Raw genomic sequence first — 24,193 nt, forward strand, 5'->3', positions numbered from 1 at the left:
ACAGTCTAAAATTCTCTGCACCACTTTGTTTCACATCAACCAGAGGAATAAGGCAAAGACTGATTGACAAATGTCAGTAACTCATTTTTCACATATGACAAAAGGTGACTAAACTGATAAAATTATCATTTCAATGTTCTTGCCAGAAGGCTCAAGTAATTAGCAAAACTAACCAGCAAAAAAAGAGAGCAAAGCCCATTATTTTTCTTATGTTTGGAAATTACATAAATACTTTCCTTCAAAAATAAAAGTTTTCCAGCCTATATCTGTATGCTGGATATAAACAATGAGCCTGTTTTAATATGGAATTTTCCCCTTTATTTTTAGTATTAGATGGGAGATTCTAATAAATCTACGAGGAGGAGTATCACCCCTTATTTGTAAACTCAGGACATAAAATAAATATTTCCGACCCCCTTCAAAGTGTGGAGATGGGTCCCATATTTGTAAAACTAAGTTCTTTTTACCTTTAAGGAAATGAAACCAGCTTTTAGTCTGCCAATGTTTTTGCTACACTTTTAATATGCAGTCAAATTTTATTATGAAAGCAGAGAGCAGACATTTGGAGTTGAGAGATAGAAAAAGTAACATGTCTAGCATGGGAGACCTGGGGAAAATGGATGGTGGTGCCATTTACTGAAACAGGAAAAGCAGAAAAGCAGGTTTGGGGAAGCTGGAGAGTAGTTCTGTGTGGCTCCTTGGTGTCTATGGTAACAGAATTCAATCTTGGTTGAGTCTGTGGCACTGGTTTGTCTAACTGAGCTTCTGCCTTGGTCCTGTTTTCCATTCTATTCCGATACCCCAAGAGAAATGCATCTTGCCTCACCTTTGCCAGGCCTCCTTACTGGGCTCTTGCCTCACCTCTCCCCTTGAATAGCAGGCCAGTAGGGACAGGCCATCCAGGTGTCACTTCTGATCAGGCTTTCAAGGTTAGCTACCTGCCTTACCTAGAGTTCATGAGACCCTTTTATATCAAACTCTCTGTGCTAAGATATGGATCTTCAGTCATTCAGAAGTCAAGCCCCTTCCTGACTTCCCTGTCTTGTGAACAATTGGCTTTATCCCAGTGAGTTCTGAGTGAGACAGTTGTTCAATTAAGAGAACAGATTTTTCAGACTATTCATCTGTTAGCTGGAGAAAATAAGGTGCTATGGGACAAATGGTTAGCTGTGTATAATACGTGAACCTAGGAATAATCATCAGGCTCTTGAAGACCTCATCAAGCAAGGAAATATATGCTAGTTAGCTTCAGTGGTCTTCAAGAAGAGGCTCTGCAGTTTTAAGTAATCTCAAAGCTTGCAAAGGCAATTTTTTTCCAAAATAAGCCTTAAAATTGTAAGTATGGAGTTAGAGTCACCACGTATATTTGAATTGTACAGTGAACCGCTGGGATAATTCAGGCTGAGTCCATAACCTCTTAATTATCTTTGACAGTTTAGAAAAATTCGTGCTTCCCATCCTGAATTACCCAGGTAATTATAGTTGTAAAGCTTACCTACTGTCTTTTATTGTAAATGATGTTCTAATTTGAGTTGGCACTCTTTTAAATGACATTTTAGGGTTCAACTTCTTTCCTAGGAGATAGAGAAAATTTAAGAAAAAGGTCTTATAGAACCCCAAGTCTTGAAATAGCTGCCAGTAAACCAGGAACAAATTCCATATCAAAAAGAGCCTAAAGTTGATCTCTATTCTGATACACGTAGTCACAATTCTAATTTTCTAGTATGAAAAACTTAATCAAATGAGGAAATATCCTGGTTTTAAAATGAATTGATGGTTTGTTTAATTAAAAATATTAAAATTTTTTATAATAATCATATTTCCCAAGGCTGCCAAACTAGTTCCTTCTTCCATATTGCGTCAAGCTATTTGGCCAGCTAAATGGACAGTGATCTTATTTTATTCAAGTATACTACAGAATCAGTGAGTGGTTTTCAGCTCTAAATTTACTCCCTCTGGTGATCCCGCTAATTATAAACTTACTAGCCTTCAGGGAATGGTATTAAATATTTTCCTCTTTTGGCAACTTAGTCTCTGAATTCAAAATCGAATGATGCTTTCAGGTCAAATGACTAATTCAAGTGTTTTTTAAATGTATTTTCATAAGACGCAGCATATACTTTTAGCAACTAGTAAATAATTATATTTATACTTATACCAATTGTTTAAATCATAATGAAACACTTACTGACAAATAAAATAGCAATTACTGATATAAAATGGGGAAATAATTACCCTGTTCTTACTCTTCTGCATTTGTACAGAGAACATTTGAGTAACAGTTTTCCCAAGCAAAGTAAACCGAGTATTTATCTGGTGGATTTAGGCAGCAGAACACAACACAGAGAGTTTACATGTTTCAAGAAGTTACATACCTCCTGCAAGCAACATAACCTAATATCCAAATTATCTTAGTCAATTTGATCCTCTATAACGAAGTACTATAAACTGGATGACATAAACAATAGAAATTTATTTCTCACAGTTCTGGAGACTGAAGTCTGGGATCAGGGTGCTAGAATGGTGAGGGACTGGTGAGGGTCCTCTTCTGGTTGCAGACTGCCAGCTTCTCGTTGTACCCTCATATGGTGGAAAGACAGCTAGCTAGCTCTCTGGTCTCTTCTTTTAAGAGCACTAATCCCATTCATGAGGGCTCCACTGTCGAAAGGCCCTTCCACCAACTACTATCACATTGGGATTATAGTTTCAACATATGAAATTTGGGAAGCACACATTCACTCCATTGCACAAATCTTCTGACTCATCCTAAACTTATTAGGATTTTTCTCATTCCAATTACAGAAATCCCATATGAAAGTCCATGACATTATTAAGTAGCAAAAAACGATCATATCCATCCATAAGATTCATTTTCTCCACTGGCCCTTAGTGGCCCTTTAAATACTAAACATTTATAAACAATTGATGACATGAGAGGATTCCACAAGCAAAGATTTCACTCTTCTGTTTCACCTCTGATGGGCAAAAAGCCAAATGAGGTGAAGTGGATATAGGTTTAAAAAGAACCTTGAGTGACATCCCAGAGTATTGAAAGGGAATGAAGAGAAACTTAGGAAAGGTAGAAACAGATCTCAGCAGATGTTAATTTTCTTGAGTTGCTCAAATTATTTAGGACAACTGCAATGAATTCTAAGTCAACAGTCAGGAAGAAATTAATTTGGAAAATTTAGATGGGGAGTTTAACTGAATATGAGAAAAAGCAATTAATCAGCCCTTGGGTAACTACATAGGAAATGACGACCCAGGAATTAAGCAGACTGGCTGATCTGTAAAATGGATCAATGTTAGAAATAAAAATCACCATAATTTCCCATCTGCTACTGGCATCAAGGTAGAAAGACTAGTTTTCAAATAATAATAAAAGCAAATATTTGTGGAGTGCTAACTTAACAGTTTTGCCATATTATCTTAGTTATTATCACAACAACTTGTGGGGACTCACTGAGACCCCCAGAGTTGATATAGAGATTATTCTAAAGACATTTGAAATTCAACAGATGCAGAAAAAAGCCTTCTCAGAACTTACCTTATCTCACTAAATGCAGAAACTACTGGGAGTGAGGCTGCCATAAATTTCCTCTTCCGGAGAATTTTACTGGCCAGAAAGAAGACAGAGAAGACCACTTGCACCTGCATAAACAAACATTATCACAAACTTTCTTCTTTTTCATTTCTTCCCCTACTCATTTGTTCTTCCCTACATAGAAGCCTTTACTCCCCCTTCTTCTCCCCCATTAAGTTACCTCTCCCCTATTAAGATAGGTATGTAAACCCCCAACTTTAGTTGTTTAGAGTCACATTTTTCTGTGTGCTCCTGCATGAATAAAAATCTATGTTTTGTCTAAGTTTAATTCCCAGGCCCTCAAGAACTGAACCTAAGAGGGTAGAGGAAAAGATTTTCCTCTCCAACAAACATTACTTACAAAGGTAAGTAATTTCATCTTCATTATAAACATGAGAAAACTTAGACTGAAAGAAGTTACAAAATTTGCCCAAGTTCATTAAACCACAGGAATGAGGATTCAAATGCAGGTTAGGCAAGGCACGGTGGCTCACACCTATAATCTCAGCAGTTTGGGAGGCCAAGGCAGACAGATCACATGAGGCCAGCCTGGCCAACATGGCGAAACCCTGTCCCTACTAAAAATACAAAAATTAGCTGGGTGTGGTGGCACATGCCTGTAATCCCAGCTACTCTGGAGGCTGAGGCACAAGAATCGCTTGAACCCAGAAGGCGGAGGTTGCAGGAGCCAAGATCACACCACTGCACTCCAGTCTGGGAGACAGAGCAATACCCTGTCTCAAAGCAAAACAAAACAACAACAACAAAAAACACATGCAAGCTATATTATCCCAGAGTCTACACTAGTATCACTTCATTAAATTTTTCTTATATGGTCTAGAGGCTTTAGCAGCCCATGCAAATGGGCAGATCTTAAAAGTGATTCTTCTTAGACCTTACCATCAGGTGTCCTAATTCTGAATGTTTTGGTATTTACCAGGAGGGCCATTATTTGGGTGACTGCAAGGTTTACCTAAATTATTTGGTAAAAGCAAAGATAAATGAAGCATTTGACTTTATTTTACTTCCTTCACAAGCCAGTTTCTAAGGTTGGTATGTTTAATTCATTGGAAAAAATTTCTTACATACAACTGAAAACTGACTCAAGGTGAAAGAATCCAGTATGAGTAAGACTTGTAGTTTCTCACAGTCAGTAATGAGGAAATTGAACAGGCAATAAACAAGACATATACCAACCAGAAACCAATGCCATTGAACTCCCAGACATGTTCCAACTTTGCACAGCTGAAGAAACAGCCACTGAACAGTCATTACTAGCAGCCATGAAGGAAGAAGACAGCCAGCTAAGCTCATGGTGAATTGACTGCAGTTCAAAGGATACGTATTAAAGGAGTAAGCTGGGGATTCGGGTGAAAGGGAAGTAGGATGGGGGTGTAAAGGTAAAAAGAACGTCTCTGTGATAGACACAGACAGGAAAGCAAGCACTGAAGTAGGCAGCACCACAGAGCTGTGTTAAAGACACCAAGACAAATAATACTACCTCCCTCCAGTCAAAATAATCGAGATGAATTAACATGCATAGACTTCCTGGATGTTTTTGAGAAAAAAAAACAAGATATAAAACAATACATGTAACATTTTTGCTTTTAAAAATCCACAAAATGGTATATATTTCCCAAGGATATACACATATAAACGTCCATCTATATTTCCACAATAAAAAGACTGGAACCATACCATGCAAATAAACAGAGACCACCCAAAATGAGAACAATCAGAGGCTATTTATTCATTGCTTACTAAAACAAGGGAGTCGAACACCATCACTTGTGTTTGGCAGATACTCACAGGCAGCCAAGGCAGAAATGAAAAGCTTTATAGTGAAAAGAGGGAAGATTCACAAATGCTACAATTGGAAATTTGGTTTGGGAAGCTAGAGGTGGGTAATTACAAGTGAGCCATCTTATGTGATTGGTGTGGGGAGTACATTTGGCTTTGTCTGGTTGGTCTTGAGTTAAAAGCTGACAGTCATTGACCAAGCACTGACACTTCAGAACCAATTGTATCAGAGCTTGTGGTTTGGCTTCCCAGGCTGGTTGCTGCAGAGGTTGTGTGTCCGAGTTCTATTGACATATACGGTCTGGTCCTTGTCCGTTTGTATATTTAGTCTATCAGTATGTACCAAACTAACATTAGTGGTTACTACTGGCAAGATGGGAAGGGATAGGGTCAGCAAATAATTTCATATTTTGTAATTCTAAATTTGTTTGTAAGGAGAATATAGTTACTCATTTTTTTTCCTTGTATAATTTTGTAAAATTCTGAAGCAAAATGGCAGAAAGTTGATAGCTATCATTCCTAATCCTCACAACACTGCAAGATGGGTTGTATTCTTATTTTACAGTGGAGGGAAGTGAGGCACTGACAGGCTAATCTGCTCAAGACCACACAGCTGATAAATAGCAAATGGAATTTAATTCCAGGCATATCTGATCCTAAAAGTTACTTTTCACTATGCCATGCTGCTGCTTACAAATGTATAGTTATACTTACATTAAAAGAGAGAATGGGCTGGGCATGGTGGCTCATGCCTGTAATCCCAGCTCTTTGGGAGGCTGAGACAGGAGGATCACTTGAGCTTGAGACCAGCCTGGGCAACAAAGTGAGATCCTGTCTCTACAAAAAATTTTTAAAAATTAGCTGGGTGTAGTGGTGCATGCCTGTGGTCCCAGGTACTTGGGAGACTGAGGCAGCAGGATCACTTGAGGCTGCAGTAAGCCATGTTCACCTCACGGTACTCCAGCCTGGCTGACAGAGCAAGACCCTGTCTAAAAAAAAAAGACTAGACACGGTGGCTCACGCCTGTAATCCCAGTACTTTGGGAGGCCAAGGCAGGCAGATCATGAGGTCAGGAGATCCAGACCACCCTGGCTAACACAGTGAAACCCCATCTCTACTAAAAAATACAAAAAATTAGCCAGGGGTGGTGGTGAGTGCATGTAGTCCCAGCTACTTGGGAGGCTGAGACAGAAGAATGGCATGAACCCGGGAGGCGGAGCTTGCAGTGAGCTGAGCTCATGCCACTGCACTCCAGCCTGGGCAACAGAGCGAGACCCCGTCTCAAAAAAAAAAGAGAATGGCCATTTTTACTCCTTACAAAGGGTTAGCATAACATATTGGATTAACCCAATATTAGCATCTATTAGTACAATATTAGCATCTGTCTACTAAAATGGTGTTAGAACTCAGAAATGGCTGTTGCCATTGCAAGTTGAATTATCTGAAGTTATAGAACTTGACACATGACATCACATGACACTCCTGCCTGAAGTCTGATCCTTTGTACTTCCAGAAGGGTAGCTTTGGCTTTTGAGAAAGAGATAGCATTTAAAATGTAGTTATAACTAATGAGAAAGTAGGTATCTTTCAAAAAATTCCTTGTAGAGCACCACATATCACCTATATTGTTGATAATGGTGTTGGCCAATTTCTAATCTAGGAAATGCTAATGAATCAATTTCCTATGGGTTTAAAGCAGTTGTGTGAACCAGCTGATTGTTTTTCATGTGGTAATGTAGCTAACTTAACTTTGATTACCTTGGTGATCAAGAACTTGTAAAGGTACTCCTAAATTAAGAAGGGCTAACCAGTTGTTGCAGGATTAAACTCTTCTCTTTAAAATCTTTAATTGGAACCACAGGTTGTAATGATCTGTATTTAAAAAACAACAGTTTTTATGTTGGGTAACTACAAAACTCACATGGAAAAACAGATTAATATCTATAAATATTTTTGCTATTTACTGCCCTAAATATTACCTCGATGATTTACATAGTAACTCAGTGCTTCTCAACACTGAAACAGCACATTAAAATCACCTGGAGAGCTTAAACAATAAAATCAATGCCCTCCTCCCTTCCTCCAAGATTCTGATTTAATTGGTCTAGGGAAGGTCTCTGCATCAGTATTTTTAAAAAGATCACTAATTGATTCTATAAGGCAGCCTAAGTTGAAAAGCACTGCTATAGATGAAAATGATAAAATGAAAAGGACTTCATGATGCGGTTCAGTTTGTTTACCAGCATCCATCCCTTTGGAGAATTATTATTTCCTATGCTATGAGGTCCTGGTGAGGCTGACCCTGACTCTTCTCATCCATAGCGAGTCCTCGTAGTGTGCACATGACCCAGTTCAGAGTAATGTTTTGTACATGTTGATGCTATATAATTAGATACACATATATTTTATACCCTCATGGTGGCTTAGTATTTTTGTCATTATGAAGCATACATTTTATTTTTACAAATGCTTTTACCTTATAGTTTGCTGCTATGGTTTGAATGTCTCTGCCAAAACTCATGTTGAAATTTAATTGCCATTGTGAAACTGCCTTTGCAAAAATTATAACCGAGAGAATTATGACAGTGAAAGAGATCCGATCTAACCAACGCCATCTTGCCTTTAACCTCAAACTGCCCTTGATCATTCCTGGGTGTAGGCCAAGCTAACTTTGGGATAAATTTAACTTATAGTTTAAATGAAAATAACACGTCTTCAAAACTAAACCACCTTTATAAAACTAATGAAAGGCCACCAGATTAGGAAGATGAGAGGGGCCTGAATCCTGCTAAAATACAGGTATAAATGATTACCAGCCATTATTCCAGAAGTCACGAAATTTGTTAACTTCTTCGATTACTCCTGTATTGATTTTCTGAGATGTCTTTTCAGGCTTTTGCACTTCTGACTACCAGATAGCCCCATCTGGACCTGCAATTCTGGATTCAACCAGTCCTATGGCCCCCACACAGAAGCAGACACAGTGCAGGAGGGCTGTTTTCCACACCCCTATGATTGCATCCCCAACCAATCAGCAATTCCTAATCCCTAAACCTCTGCCTGTCAAACTATCCTCAAATAGCCTCCGAATTTTCAGGGAGGCTGATTTAAGTAATAATAAAATTCCTGTCTCCTGTTTAGCTTGATCTAACATGTATTAAATTCTCTATTACAATTCCCATGTCTTGATAATAGGCTCTATCTGGACAGTGGGCAAAATGAACCCATTAGGTAGTTACAATTATAATAGTATTAAGAAGTGGGGTCTTTAAGAGGCAATTAGGTCAAGAGGGCAGAACCCTTATGAATAGATCAAAGCCATTATGATGGGAGTGGGTTAGTTATCACTAGAGTGGGTTCCTGATAAAAGGATGAGTTTGGCCAGATTTCCTCTCTGTCTGGAGTCTCACAATTTAAACATCATGCTTGTAAACAGTACAGCATTGACTTTGTCACTTAAAGAAGTATTTTCTTCTTTTACATTTAACGTATTGAAATATTTGTATTTAAATCTACCATTTTATGAAGTGCTTTCTGTTTATATTGTCTTCCTTTCTTGTTTTCTTTTTGGATGCAATTTTAATTGCATTTTGCCCTCTGTATTATCTTGAGGTTATATAAAAATCACTTAGGAAGATACTGTTTCTTTTTATTATCTAATTAATTTTGCAGTCATATTTTATTTTCAAGCAGACGTGCAACAATACGTGTTTCATTTTATTATAGTCATGAGAAAAGCATGTTTAAAAAGCAAGCCATTATAATTTTGAGAGAAGTTCTGGGGAACTTTCTGGGGGAGAATAGTCATTTGATCCCATGATCTACATTAGAAGCTGGCAACCTATATCCCATGAACAAAATATAACCCAAAGACTGGTTTCAGATGGCCTGTAAGCTAAGAAAGGGCTTTATATTTTTAAAGGGTTGAAAAAAAATTAAAGAAACATACGTGACAGAGACCATGTATTATCGATCTGGCCCTGTACAGAAAAAGTTTGCTGATGACTGTCCTATATCTTCTTGCCAAGACCTGTAAATGTCTGAGTTTTACCCTACTTGCAGACTAATAAATTAGCTTGCTACAATTTCATGGATGCTGGTGGGAGACAGGATAATCCAGCGTAAGAAACAAAGGACTTTGTTATTTACAGCAATAGCAGTCATCAGAACATCAGCATTAGTACCAATTCCTTATGCCCCAATTTCTACCAGGTAATAAGGAGGGAGCCAGGTGACACCAGCATGCACAGCAGCTGTGTTACAGGAGAGGATAATGAGCTTAGGGCACCCAAATCTTTTATAAGGGACAGTAAGCACACCTGCTCTTTGCTCTGCAGGAAGACATTATCTCAATCTTCCAAGGCAGTTTGCTATTACAAGTTACAAATATTTAAGAAAAGATAGTTTGGAACAAAGTCAATGCCTCTGATTACAACATATAGAGAAACACAAGAGAATCATGGAGCACTGTGATCCAATAATCTAAATTTGTATCTATAGTGGCCTTCGGATTTTGTGATAGTCATATCATTTCAAAAGTTCATCTGAGCCAAGTGCTAAAGTATTTTCAGTATTATTTTAAAGAGTGGAGGAAATAATAGTTACATCACCTCATAGGGATTTCTAAACGCAGTTTAAAATCTTAACGTTTAAAAAATTATTATTCAGCTATTTAAAAAATTCTGATATGCAGAAGGATTGATTCATGGTATGGGCCAGGTAAGTGATAACTTACTCTATAGTCATCTTCTAACTAATTTGGTAACTTGACATTTTCTTTGGTGGATGCATAAACTATATCACGTTCTATAAAATTTTATTACTACAGTCCAAAATGTTTTAAAATTATCCCAGAATTTGACTAGGTGCACTGTACAGTTGGCTGTAATCCCAACACTTCGGGAGGCTGAGGCAGGTAGATCACCTGAGGTCAGTGGTTCGAGATCAGCTTGGCCAACACGGTGAAACCCCATCTCTATTAAAAATACAAAAATTAGCCTGGTGTGGTGGCACACGCCTGTAGTTCCAACTACTCAGGAGGCTGAGGATGGAGAATTGCTTGAACCTGGGAGGCAGAGGTTGCAGCGAGAAAAGATAGCACCACTGTACTGCAGCCTGGACAACAGAGCGAGACTCTATCTCAAATAATAGTAATAATAAATAAATACATAATCAATCCCTGAATTTAATAAGAAATACACATTTTACAGAAGAAATTTAAACACTTTAAGAACATTTTAAAATGCATTGATTTAACAAGTATTATAGTTGATATTTAACATCCAGAGGTAGAGCTCGCTAAGCAGTTTTCTCGCAGCATTGTAAATGGAACAGTGTTTCTAAAAATTATGACTTTTTTTAAAAGAGTTCTTTATAAGATAAATGTTTACAAGGATGTAAACTATGTAACATTTAGTTAAATATTTAACAAGCTGCTTCTATTAGAAACAGTAAGCTGTAAAATTGGGAATCTTTGAGAAAATCTAGATCAACTTTAAATGTCAGATATGGGACAGTTAGCAGAATTCTCTAATATGAAAGCTTTTTAACCCTAGAAACTCAAAGTATGAAATCCAGCCAGAACTGATCTGATGTTGCTTTAATATAGGCCTGAGCTGGAGAGCTCTGGAGAAAGCAAGATTACTTTGAGGACAATATGGAATCTCTTGTGTCCAACTAAGTATGGTCTAGTAGCTTTGAGTTTCTAGCCTACTGAACAAAAGCTGCAGCTAAGATCTGATGTTCTACTACATAATTTTACTGAGCAATTTTAACATAGCTTCATAACATATAGGAAGGAAGAATATAAACTAAAAAAGTCTTGCATGGTTAGTTGCTCTTCACTACTTAGTGTTGCTATTTAGATTTGTTCAGTCTCTTTACTATAGTTTGGTTTAACTAGAAGTCATTTTAGCTGAGGACTAAGTATGGACTAGGTTCGTGTGGACTATTTTTATATATTCGTATACTAACTCATTTAGATATCCTTAAGTGTTTTGATAAAATCATATTTTAACTGTTCTATTAAGATATCTATTATATGCTTTCTAAGACAAATATAGAATATAGAAAAAGTCCACATAAATCAATTTCATTTCATTTATCACATGCCGACATTTAACCAAATAAATTTTATAGAGATGCTGGAACATCTGCTAGTCTCTGATAGGGTGTTTTAGGTGAGGTGAGGACCAGCAGTTTGAAGGAAGGTTGGAGAAAAGGATTACTTTATGTCTGGTAAGATAATGTTCTTTACTAATAAAACTTTCCCACCTATTGACTTTTAGGACGCCTGAAGGAAAAAGGAAATAGGAATCATTTAAATGTTAAGCACATTGTTAAACACATTTTTTTGACAACCCAAACTCATTAGATTTATCATATTCATCTGTCTACAGTGATTTTTTTTTTCCTAGGTGTGTTCTCACAGAATTCTTTGAAAAAAAGAAAGAAAACAGGCTGAGTTATATGTGAACTAAATTTACCTATCATTATACATTTACAAGACAAATGGCAACACAGGAAGTGGGCTTCTAAGCAATTTGGAAATTATATATAACCTGAAAGTCATGAAGAAGATTAAAATTTATGTACAAAAAGTTATAAACAAAATATAAAAATTAACCACAAAATGGGAAAAATATTTGCAACACATAATAGACAAAAACATTAATTTATTTAATTTATAAGTTTTACAAATCACTAAAAAAAATGCAACTTAGTAGAAAAATAGGCAAAAGATATTAACGGCAGTTGACAGAGAAAGAAAAACAAATGAAATCATGCTCAACTTCACTCATAATTAAATAAACGCAAACTAAAATACGTTATATTTTTCAACTATGAGAATAGTAAAGATAAAATATTCTGACAACACAATGTTGGCATGTAGCAGTTGATAGAAATGTAAATTAAAACAACTTTTTAGAGGGCAATTTTGCCATATGCATCAAAATTAAAAATGCTTGTACTGCCTCAACTGTAATTTTATAGCTAGGAATTTAAATGAATAAACTCTCAAAAATAGCAAGGTTCACTTTCCAGTGTACTCACTGATCCATTACTGGTAATAACAAAAAAAGGAAAATAATCTAAATCTCCATCAGTCTGCCTGAATAAATTATTATATACCCAATCAATTCAATATTATTTAGCATTCAGCAGAAAGAATCATACATGGTGTTCAAAAGTGAATTAAAAAACATGTGCATTATGATCCATTTATTTATATGAAGAAATATGTATAATGTTTTTTCAGGAAACAAAAGAAACAATGAGGCAGCTAAAACAGATCTTTAGGGAGAGGAATTAGTAGACTTCATTTTTCATTTTATATCTTTATGCCTGATTTAAACTTTTATTTTGCCACATATATGTAAAAAATTTGTACATATATAACATATTTTAAATAACAGTTATTGTAGTACTGTTAAATAATATTTTAGAGAAAAGAAACCACACGGATAATTGTTCATAGGTCCAATCATTCAATATGTATGGTATAGAATTTATATCATCCACATTGAGATACCTTTTCAAAACAATGACTGCAAAAAAATGGGTTTCCATTCTTTTTAGATGTTATTTTCAAATTCATTTAATAATAAAATCCAATACCATAGTATAACTCATTTTTTTCCTTTTCTCCAGAAACTTTAAGTAAATACTTGAAGTTATGGTAAAGAATCTTAAAATAATACCATTCTTGGTTCAACCACTTGGGAAAACAGTGTGTCTTTATCTGTTGAAGGTGAAGCTATACACACTCCATGAACCAGCAATACCGAACTAAATATACACTCTAGAGAGAAATCTACTCATATATTCACCATGGTATGTGTATAGAAATGTTCACAGCAGAGTGTTTATAATAGGAAAAAACAAAAGCTAACCTCGAAACTACTAAAATAGTAATTAACATTAGAATGGCTATATTAATTATGTTTTATCTATACAATGGTATATCTATACAAAGAATCATCCTTACGCTTGCAGAATAAATTTTAAGGTTTGGGCATTTATAATTCAAAAATAAAGTATAAAGAGGCTGAATATGGGACTGTGTCCAAACCATCATAATAAAAATTAGTACCAGTACAGAGAAGAGATTCTATATTTAGATTAAAAGACGGAACTTCTAATTACTTCTTCATTATTAAACCTTTAATATTCATTCCTAAATTAGATTTAGCCATTCGTTTTCAAGAACATTACACTTCCTGATATACTTCATAAATTGCAAATGTTCTTAAACAATCAGACTAATATATCCTTCCTATCATCATTATTCATATTCACCTATCCTCACAGAAAGAAACCTCTAAGAGATGGAAAAAAAAAGTATAAGAAGCATGTCAAGAGGCTAAAAACCACGACTTAACAAAATAATCTTTTTTTCTTTTTCTTTTTTTTTTCTTTGAGATGGAGTCTCACTCTGTTGCCAGGCTGGAGTGCAGTGGCATGATCTCGGCTCACTGCAACCTCCGCGTCCTGGGTTCAAGCGATTCTCCTGCCTCAGCCTCCCGAGTAGCTGGGATTACAGGCGTGTGCCACCACACCTCGCTAATTTTTGTATTTTTAGTAAAGACGGGGTTTCACCATCTTTGCCAGGATGGTCTTGATCTCTTGACCTCGTGATCTGCCTGCCTCGGCCTCCGAAAGTGCTGGAATTATAGGCATGAGCCACCACACCCAGCCTTTTTTTTTTCTGAGATGGGGTCTCACTCTGTCACCCAGGCTGGAGGGCAGTGGCGTGATCTTGGCTCACTAAAGTTTCAAAATCTCTGCCTCCTGGGCTCAATGAATTCTCTCACGTCAGCCTCCCAAATAGCTGAGACAACAGGCGTGTGCCACCATGCACAGCTACTTTTTGTATTTTTTGCAGAGATGGGGTTTCACCCTGTTGAGCAGGCTGGTCTCGAACGCCTGAGCTCAAGAGATCCTGCTGCCTCAGCCTCCCAAAGTGCTATGATTACAGGTGTGAGACACCAAGTGATAGGGTTTGGCAAATCTCATCTTGAATTGTAGCTCCCATAACTCCCCCATGTTGTGGGAGGGACACGGTGGAAGATAATTGAATCATGGGGGCAGTTTCCCCTCTACTGTTCTCCTGTTAGTGAATAAGCCTTACGAGATCTGATGGGTTTATAAGGGGCAACGCCTTTCACTTGGCTCTTATTTTCTTGTTTGCCACCATGTAAGATATACCTTTTGCCTTCCACCATGATTGTGAGGCCTCCCCAGCCACGTGGAACTGTGAGTCCATTCAACCTCTTTTTATTTATAAATTACCCAGTCTCAGGTATATCTTTATCAGCAGTGTGAAAATGAACTGATACACCATGCCTGGCCAAAACCAAAATCTTCTTAACTCATGTTCCACATTTAAACATATGGTAGCAGTGGTGAAGGAGAGTGAAGAGAAGTTTTGAATTGTTATAGTACACATGCACACACACAGGTACACATGCACACACAAACCATTTTGTAAGGGGAACGTTTCTTTTAAATCTTAGCCATGTGTTAATTTTCACTTAATATTTGTAGGAACATTTTCAGTTACATGTTCAACATAATACCATTTTAATACTAGTATTAAAAATGTTTTATAACCCTTTATAACACAGGAAAACACAGGTTTCTACCAATGGGCAGAACTTGTCATCATGGGGGATTCCAGTAAAAGACTATTTCCCAATCTGCTATGTACAGCCGACTGCCTAAATTTGGACCAATAAGATTTGGTGTGTGTGTGTATGGTAGAAAGTTGTTTTGTATTCTCTAGGTTTTCCTTCTCACTGACTAGATAATAGCAACAAATAAAGGTTCCCATCTTTAATTCAGATGAAGAAGCCTCTTGATAAGAACGACAGAGCTGCCTGGCCAGCTTCAGACAGGTCATTTCTAGATTGCTGTCTGAGTAAAACAGAAATGTCTGTTATTTCAGCACTGAAATTTGAAGATATTGTTATAGAAAATTTTAACATAAAAGTCTACTCAGTTATTTTAGGAAATAGTTGAATCATTGTCATTAGTCAAGGCAAAAATCTTTGTCATAAGAATTAGGGGATAAAAACAAAATCTGAAAAATATGTACACATGAATTTTTATGTATATGCTCATGTGACATTAAAGGTCTCTCCAGGCATTACATCAGTGGTCCCCAACCTTTTTGGCACCAGGGACCATTTTCTTCCATGGACTGAGGTGGTGAGGGTAGATGACTTTGGGATGATTCAAGGACATTACATTTATTGTGCACTTTATTTCTATTATTACTACATTGTAATATATACTGAAATAATTATACAACTCGCCACAACATAGAATCAGAGGGAGCCCTGAACTTGTTTTTCTGCAACTAGATGGTCCCAGCTGGGGGTGTTGGGAGACAGTGACAGATCATCAGGCATTAGATTCTCATAAGGAGCATGCAACCTAGATGCTTCACATGCACAATTCACAACAGCGTTCATGTTCCTATAAGAATCTAATGCCACTGCTGATCTGACAGGAGATGGAGCTCAGGCAGTAACGTGAGTGATGGGGAGTGGCTGTAAATACAGATGAAGCTTCCCTTGCTTGCCCACTGCTCATCTCCTGCTGTGCAGCCTGGTTCCTAATGGTACCATTCTGTGGCCCAAGGGTTGGGGACGCCTGCATTACATCAAAGTAAAAATCACACACACACAAAGACCAAGATACTTACAGTAATAAATTTTCTAAATAGTTGAAATGTCAACACTATGATAAACAAAACTGCAATGCAACTAACTGGAGAAAACCAATTTAGTTTTTGTCCATAATACATGAAAAAGCTCTTAAAATGGATAAAATGACAAAGAACATTGTATTAATACAGATTTTTGGTTGCAAGCCACAGAAACCAAGACTCTGGTTAACTTAGATGAAGTGAATTACTGTAAGAGTATGGGAAAGTTAAAAGAAAGAAGAAACAGATGCAGAAAGGACAACGGAAGTAGTTCCAGAGGGTGCTGGTGGCAGGAACAACCATACTGTCTTCCCTGAGTACCGCCACTGCAATGGACAGTTCCTTAGAAACAGACTGAGGTGGCATACAGATGGCATAGAGAAAGTTTGGTGGAGAGTGCTCTCAGGAGACACAACTATAAGGAAATGAGGAAGGCAGGATTGGGCAGAGGAAGAAGCAGACTCACAGTGAGGATGCAGCTGAAGCCTCAGTCCATCCTACAGGGTGTTCTTTGAGGTAGTGGCTCTTTAGAATTGTCCCAAATACAGTCAATGCCCTTTATATTGACCATCAGCTAGTCAGTGGGCTTGGGTTGCCCTTAGGCAAGGCAGTTGCCCAGGGAGGGAGGAAGTGAGATATAAGCAACTAAGAGTCCCACAACTGGACTTACTTTTCTGACTTTGCATCACACCACACAAAATTCAAAACACATACGACAACCAGATTGGCACATTTGGTCATATGTTCACAATTTGGCTGGGGCAGGCAAGCTCCTCTATTATGTCCTTCCAAAACTACACACAGAGAGGTAATTCCAGTAAAAGAATTACCCCCACCTCACCAAAGAAACAAAACAAAACCCAAACAAAAATAACAAGAAAAATTTGTATGCTATTACCACAACAAGACAGAATGGAAACCACACTTCTAGGATACAGTAATGGTCTTCTATAGATATCAATGGGCAATTCAGAAATAAAAATATATAAATGATTAAGAAACTTTAAAAACTATAACCTCACTAGAAGTCAATGATCTGCAAATTAAACTTTTTTTTTTTTTTTTGCTAATCAGATTGACAAAGATTAAGAAGAAAGATTTTACTCAGACTTTATAAGGGTGGTGGAAGGCAGGAATTCAAACAATGTTGGCAGAAGGATAAACTGATAATAACCTTTCTGAAAATCAATTCTGATATGTATTCCAAAAGTTTTAAAAATATACATACCCTGCTATTTCACTTCTAAGAATTTATCCTAAGGAAATACTCAATTAAGAAATATATATGCACAAAGATGTCCAATGTAGCACTGCTTGCTCTTACTTATAAATGAAATAAACAGGGTTCAAAAATAGGTGATCGATTCAGTAAATTATGATAAATCTACATGATGCAATATTATGAAGCCATTAGAAATCATGCAATTGCAAGATATCCATTTTCATATATGGAGAAATGTTCACATTACTGGTTTTAAAAACTACAAAACATACCATAAATCATTTTGTAATACCATAAACAGGAAAATGTTATTTCAGGGTGATGGCATTATAAGTTACTTCCTTTTGCTTTTTTCCTGTGACTTCTATATTAATTATGTATTACTTTATAATTAGAAAGATATTATAAATAATAAATATCTACTTGACTTCTTATAGATATTAAATTCTTGATATATATCCTATTATATATCAAGAATTATATATTATGGTAGATCAAGAATTATATAATATGGAATATATATCTATAATTTAATATCTCTATATATTATATAATATATATTAAGAATTTTATGTCTTTAGAAATTGGTTACAGTTCAACCAGGCACGGTGGGTGTCTCAGCCTGTAATCCCAGCACTTTGGGAGGTCAAGGCAGGCAGATCACTTGAAGTCAGGAGTTCGAGACCAGCCTGGCCAACATGGTAAAACTCCATCTCTACTAAAAATACAAAAATTAACCAGGCCTGTTTGTGAGCACCTGTAATCCCAGCTACTTGGGAGGTTGAGGCAGGAGAATCACTTGAACCCGGGAGGCGGAGGTTGCAGTGAGCCGAGATCATGCCACTGCACTCCAGCCTGGACAACAGAGAGAAACTCAGTCTCAAAAAAATAAAAAATAAAAAAAGAAATTGGTTACAATTGAGGTGGAATTTTAGTTCAAATCTCTTAAAAAACAAGAAACATTTCTTGACTAATCAGAAGAGCTGATACTCAGGGCCATATTCAAAGTCAGCTAGTACTTCAGTTTTAAATGAAAACAATTACATGAACTGTAATAACCTGCCTTTACCTTCATCCTCATGTTTTTAAAAACTGCATTATTGAACCGAATAGTTTTGGCCCACATTTAAAGGAAGATTAAATCACTTGGAAAGGGCCCAGAGGAAAGTAATAAAAATAATTACATACTTAGAAATTTGGTCCTATAATGACATGCAAGAGGAAATCATTTAGAAAATAAAACTGAAAATAACCTTACACTTTTACGGGTTACCATAACCTCTGAAGAATGGGACAAGAAGCCAAAGAATTGAATTATAATGAGAATAATTTAATTTAGTCATTAGGAAGAACATCTTATTCCTCAATAAGTATTTAAGTGATTATTAATGTCCAGTGCTATGGCATAAGGACTTGTAACCACTAGGATATGTTACTAGAAATTATTTTCTTAAAAGTGTCAAAGGTAGAATATTGTGCAAAGTAGGGGCTTATTACATAACCCTTTAAGATCTTTTCCATATTTATGATTTTTACAAAATTTCAGGCATCTTGAATAATTATAAAAACATATCTTATTTTTATGGCTTTTTAAAACTGAAAATGGATTAATCATTAAGAAATATAAGAGGATAAAAATATTAGAGATTTTTCATTAATATTGAGGAAAATATAAGTATACAATTAGTTAGGAAATGCATTATATTATTTGACTCCATAAAGGGGAAGCAATTAAACTAATTATTAAGATATGAGTACATGTATGTTAAGTGTCAGTATTTGTATTCTAAATCTCTTTTTTTTAAAGTATAGTACAATGTAGTGAACGAAGACAAAATGTTCCTATAACATATTTGTACAGTTTTTTTTTTAAGACGGGAGTCTTGCTATGTTGTCCAGGCTGGTCTTGAACTCTGGGGCTAAAGCGATACTCCTGGCTCAGCCTCCCTAGTAGCTGGGACTACAGGCACACACCAACTTACCAGTAACACAACAGTTTCAAGGGGCTCAGATGAAGGAAAAAAAATGGATTTAATATGAGTAAAAAAGAATCATCCTTTGTCTGGGCTTGTTCCATCTTCCAAATATGTAGCAGCAACACAATGACACTAAAAACTGCCCTAAAAATCTGTAACAGAAAAAAAAAATAGCTTATATGCTACTCAAAAAATTACCTAAACACCTCTCAAAATCAAAACAAAAAGCAAAGTAAAAAATAAAACAGGACATACTTGCAAGAAAAGATATGACCTAAAGGTTGTATCTTAGCGCTGTTTGTTTTCTGAATAAAATATTAAGTTTTAAGCATTTATTTAATATTTACAAACATTAGGCCTTACCATATTATCAGGCACTATTCTAAGTACTTTACGAATAGTACTTTATGTAATCCTCATAGCTCCCAAAGTATGAGGGTGTGGTGGCTCACGCCTGTAATCCTAGCACTTTGGAAGGCAGACTGCTTAAGTCCAGGAGTTCAAGACCAGCTTAGGCAACATGGCCATATCCTGTCTCTACAAAAAACAAAAAAATTAGCCGGGCATGGTGGCCTGCACCTGGGGTCCCAGCTACTCAGGAGGCTGAGGTGGGAGGATCACTTGAGCCTGGGAGATCAAGGCTGCAGCGAGCTGTGATCTTACCACTGCACTCCAGACTGGGTGACAGAGCGAGACGCCATCTAAAAAAAAAAAAAAAACAAACTACCATTGTTATACCCCATTTTGTAGATTAGGAAACTGAGGCACAGAGGTCACACTAGGCCAAGATCACACAACAAACAGCGGAGCTGATGGAGCTGAGATTCAAATCCAGGCAGTCTGTTGCTGGCGTCCATGTGTGTAATCACTAAGCTATTATATACAAGTAATTCCTTCAAATATTAATATTTGATAACAATTTTGAACTTTGAAGTTTGCAAATATCCACAGCCTGTATAGTTAGAAGTACAAAAGTAATCACAAATAACTTTTCTAATACAGATTTTAAATTGGAAAAGATTTCCTTGAATAGCTTTACAACAAATATATGTGTAGACAAAAGTAGGGATAAGAAAGAAAGACTGTTTTTTAAATGCATTTGTCATGAATTTACTACCTGGGTAAGCAAAAAACTTGAGCTGTCTCTTTTGAAAGACATAATTTACAAATATGAATTTATATATTGTCTAGAGGAAAAGCACAGAACAATTTCAATTAATGTTTAATTCTATGACTAAAATCTTTATAATATTTTTAATTAAAGAAGAAGGTGACTGGGACTTAGGTAAGAAAGCAAAATTGTAACATTTACTATATAACAATATATATTTTTTTTTTTACATAAACAAGTTTTGTTTCTTACAAAAAAAACAAGCTTTTTTTTTTTTTTTTTTTTGGATACAGACTCTCACTCTGTTGCCCAGGCTAGAGCGTAGTGCCGCAGTCTCGGCTCAATGCGGCCTCTGCCTCCCGGGTTCGAGCAATTCTCATGCCTCAGCCTCCCTAGTAGCTGGGATTACAGACACGCACCACTACACCCAGCTAATTTTTGTATTTTTAGTAGAGACAGGGTTTCCCCATGTTGGCCAGGCTGGTCTCGAACTCCTGGCCTCATCTGATCCGCCTGCCTCGGCCTCCCAAAGTGCTGGGATTATAGGCATGAGCTACTGTGCTAGGCCTATAAAAAAGCTTCTTTAGGGTAACTTTTTTCTTTTTTCTGTAATAGAATAATCACATTATTTCTCAAGGGAAATACCATTTACTCAATTTGTACTCTGAATGCCATCTAATAAAACAGCAAAGCCACAACCATGTAGAATGTCAGCACAGCATGTCTAACTAAAACTCACTGTAAGAAAAAAAAGGAAAAGGGAGCTGATTTCAAAGGTTCTACATGGCTTTGCACTTCACATGTTCTGATGCTGCAGATATGAGAAGCTGTAGGTCTAACATAATTTATATCTTCTTTTAGGATATTTTGGCATTTGTGAATTGAGAAGTTTGGAACAACAACTATGCAAGTCACTTCTAATCCTAAAATTCCAACTACATGAAATAAATATTATTAAGTACTCAGACACACAATGTCAAAGGCTGGCCTTGTGGCAAAAAGGAAATACAGCAAAGTCAGTCAGGTTCCTACCATGGCACTGACAGCAAGTCTGTTCTCAAGGCTAGTCTCTAAACAGACACCTGGTAAGTCTGACAATGAAATATTTGCCAACAATTAAGTAAAGGAGATCTCTCCTGATAAATTTTTCATAAGTTTCACATAATACATTTTGATATTTCCTGGAATGTTTATGGCCCTCCCCTCACTGCATTGCTCTCTCATTTTGTTGACTAATACATGTTACTAAAGTCAATATATATTCAACTCATTTTTCTCTGCCTCTTGGCCCAATTTAACACAGCTGATCCTGTTTTCAAATGCCTTCATCTGATTTTCTTCTCACCTCTTAGGCCACCTGCCCTTTGTAGGTCTTTTATGTGCTCATTAATGTTGGAATTACCTATTTTTCCCTTAACCAAATTTTTCATCTGTAAAATGGATGTAATCTTATGATTTTCTTCACAGTGTTGCAAGAATTCAGTAAGATTATGAATGTACAGATTTTGGCACAGTATCCAGGACATAAATTCTCTATAAAGGTTAACTACTATTACTACTATCAACTCACGGCTAGATTAGTGAAATTGTGTACTGCCTTTCCATGCTTACTCTTCTTCTTCTCCACTCTTCTGCTCATAATATAACTAGTTTTATTTTCATTTATTTATTTTTTGAGACAGTGTCTCACTCTGTCGCCCAGGCTGGGTGCTGTGGCGCAATCATAGCTCACTACAACCTCCACCTCAAGTGACCCTCCCACCTCAGCCTCCCAGGGAGCTGGGAATACAGGTGTGTGCCACCACGCCCCGCAAATTTTTGTGGTTTTTTTTGGTAGAGATGGGGTTTCATTATTGTTGTCCAGGCTGGTCTCGAATTCCCGAGCTCAAGCCATATACCCACATTGTCCTCTCAAGTGCTGGGATTACAGGTGTGAGCCACCTTGCCAGGCCTAGAGAGTTTTAATAAGCACAAATCTGATTATGTGCCCCTGAATCTATCTAGAAACCCATTAATGCTTTTATAGCGCTTTTAGAATACAGACATATCTCTTACTACTTTTGCCCCCAATCCCTCCCTATGCTTTAACCAAACTGATTTCAAGCTTCTTGCTTCTTTCATAGTCCCTGCTCACTCCATGAGGGCATTTGTCCACAACATTTCTCTTGTTTGAAACCCTCTAGTGACAGTTTGGTCCTAATTTTCCTTTACACCTTTGCTAAAAAGTCACTTCTGTCTTGACTAAGTCTGGCCTATTTTGCATTTTCCTTATACTATGTTCCTATCTCCTAGAACTTCTGTTTGCAGTTACAAATTTATGAGTGACTACTATGTATTATTACTACACATTTGTGTGTTTCTTCCAACAGACATCTCAGACTAAGCTCCTGATATTCATCCAACCCAAACCTGTTCCTTTAAGCTCCTTTGCCATCTCAGAAAATAGCAGTACTATTCTTCCAGTTGCTCAGGTCAAAACCCTTGGACTTTCACACTTCACATCCATCAGCAAATTCTATTGTGTCCCCAGAATTCAACTACTTTTCCCCATTTCCACTGCTACCCACTGTGGTCAAAGCGCTACCATCACTTCCTGGATTGCTGTAATACCTCTTAACACATCTCTTTGCTTCTTTGACCCAACGATTTATCCCTTGCCTACCTACAAGACAGCTAGACGAATCCTTTAAAAATGGCAGATGTCATTCCTCCACTGAAACCTTCCAACAACTTGCCATCTGCCAAGGACTGTTGGGTACCCTGCCAAATTAATATGTTGAAGCCCTCTCCTCACTCCTATGTGACTGTACTGGAGACAGTGCTTTTAAGGAGGTAATGGAGGTTAAATGAGGTGATCAGGGTAAAGCCTTGTTTCCACAGAACTCGTGCCCTTCTAAGAAAAGGAAGAGACAACGCTCTCTTTATCATCTGAGGAGACATTGAGAAGGTACTGTCTGCAAGCCAAAAAGAAAACCCAAACATGATCATGCTGGCACTCTGATCTCAGACTTCTAGCCTGCAGAACTGTGAGAAAATATATTTCTACTGTTTGAGCCACCCAATCTATGTATTTTGTTATGGCAGCCTCAGCTGACTAACACACCATTCTACTCAAAGTCAAGTATGTCTAACAGCCAAAAAAGGCCCTAAACATTCTGATCTACTACGTCCCATATCCTAAGCTCTCTGATGTAATTGCCTTTGATTCTTCCCATCTTTTAAGCAAGCTCCAGCCAAACTGGCTTACATGCAATTCCGTGAGCATACTAGGCATGGTCCTGCCTTTGAGTCTTTGGTTTCCCTGTTTCAGACACTTTTTTTTCCCAAGAACTCACATCACTCACTTCCTCACTCAAATATCACCTTCTCAGTGAGGCCATCCTATGGAAAATTTTATGATCCCCATTTCACACAAATATCCCATTTCCCTTTCCTTAGTACTCACTGCTTGGATGCTATGCATTTTACCTATTTATCTTGTCTATTGTTTCTCTTTCTCACTAGAATGAACTCCATGAAAGATGGGATTGTCCGTTTTGCTCACTGCTATATCCCGTAAATACAGAGTAGCTCATAGTAGCTGTTCAGTATTTATTCAACTAAATGAATGCTGAATTCCAATAGTGGCAGAATACGTTGTGGAGCTGAAACGTACTGCACAGATCAACTACTAATGCAGCAATTCCCTAGTAGAAAACTGCACTGCTTAAAGGACCACCTCATTTTTCTGGCCTCCTCTGGTTATTATTAAAGCTCAAAAGGAGCTTTAATAATCCTGATGCAACAGCTG

General features: G+C 36.9%; 1 protein-coding gene across 19 annotated transcripts in view; it reads right to left on the reverse strand.

Annotated features, from left to right (window-relative positions):
• LOC129493261 (uncharacterized) overlaps positions 1–24,193 on the reverse strand; it is a 147,155-nt gene that overhangs the window by 121,219 nt on the left and 1,743 nt on the right. For 9 of the 19 annotated variants that reach the window (XR_010114509.1, XR_008661095.2, XR_008661090.2 and 6 more), the window contains exon 2: positions 3,548–3,651. The exons of 3 other annotated variants lie outside the window; for them this stretch is intronic. The gene's annotated coding sequence lies outside the window, so the exon portion shown is untranslated. 7 more of the 19 variants (XR_010114506.1, XR_010114507.1, XR_008661091.2 and 4 more) reach the window with 3 other exon arrangements.

This window comes from Symphalangus syndactylus, chromosome 11, assembly GCF_028878055.3.
Source record: "Symphalangus syndactylus isolate Jambi chromosome 11, NHGRI_mSymSyn1-v2.1_pri, whole genome shotgun sequence".
In the NCBI taxonomy this organism is placed as follows: Eukaryota; Metazoa; Chordata; class Mammalia; order Primates; family Hylobatidae; genus Symphalangus; species Symphalangus syndactylus.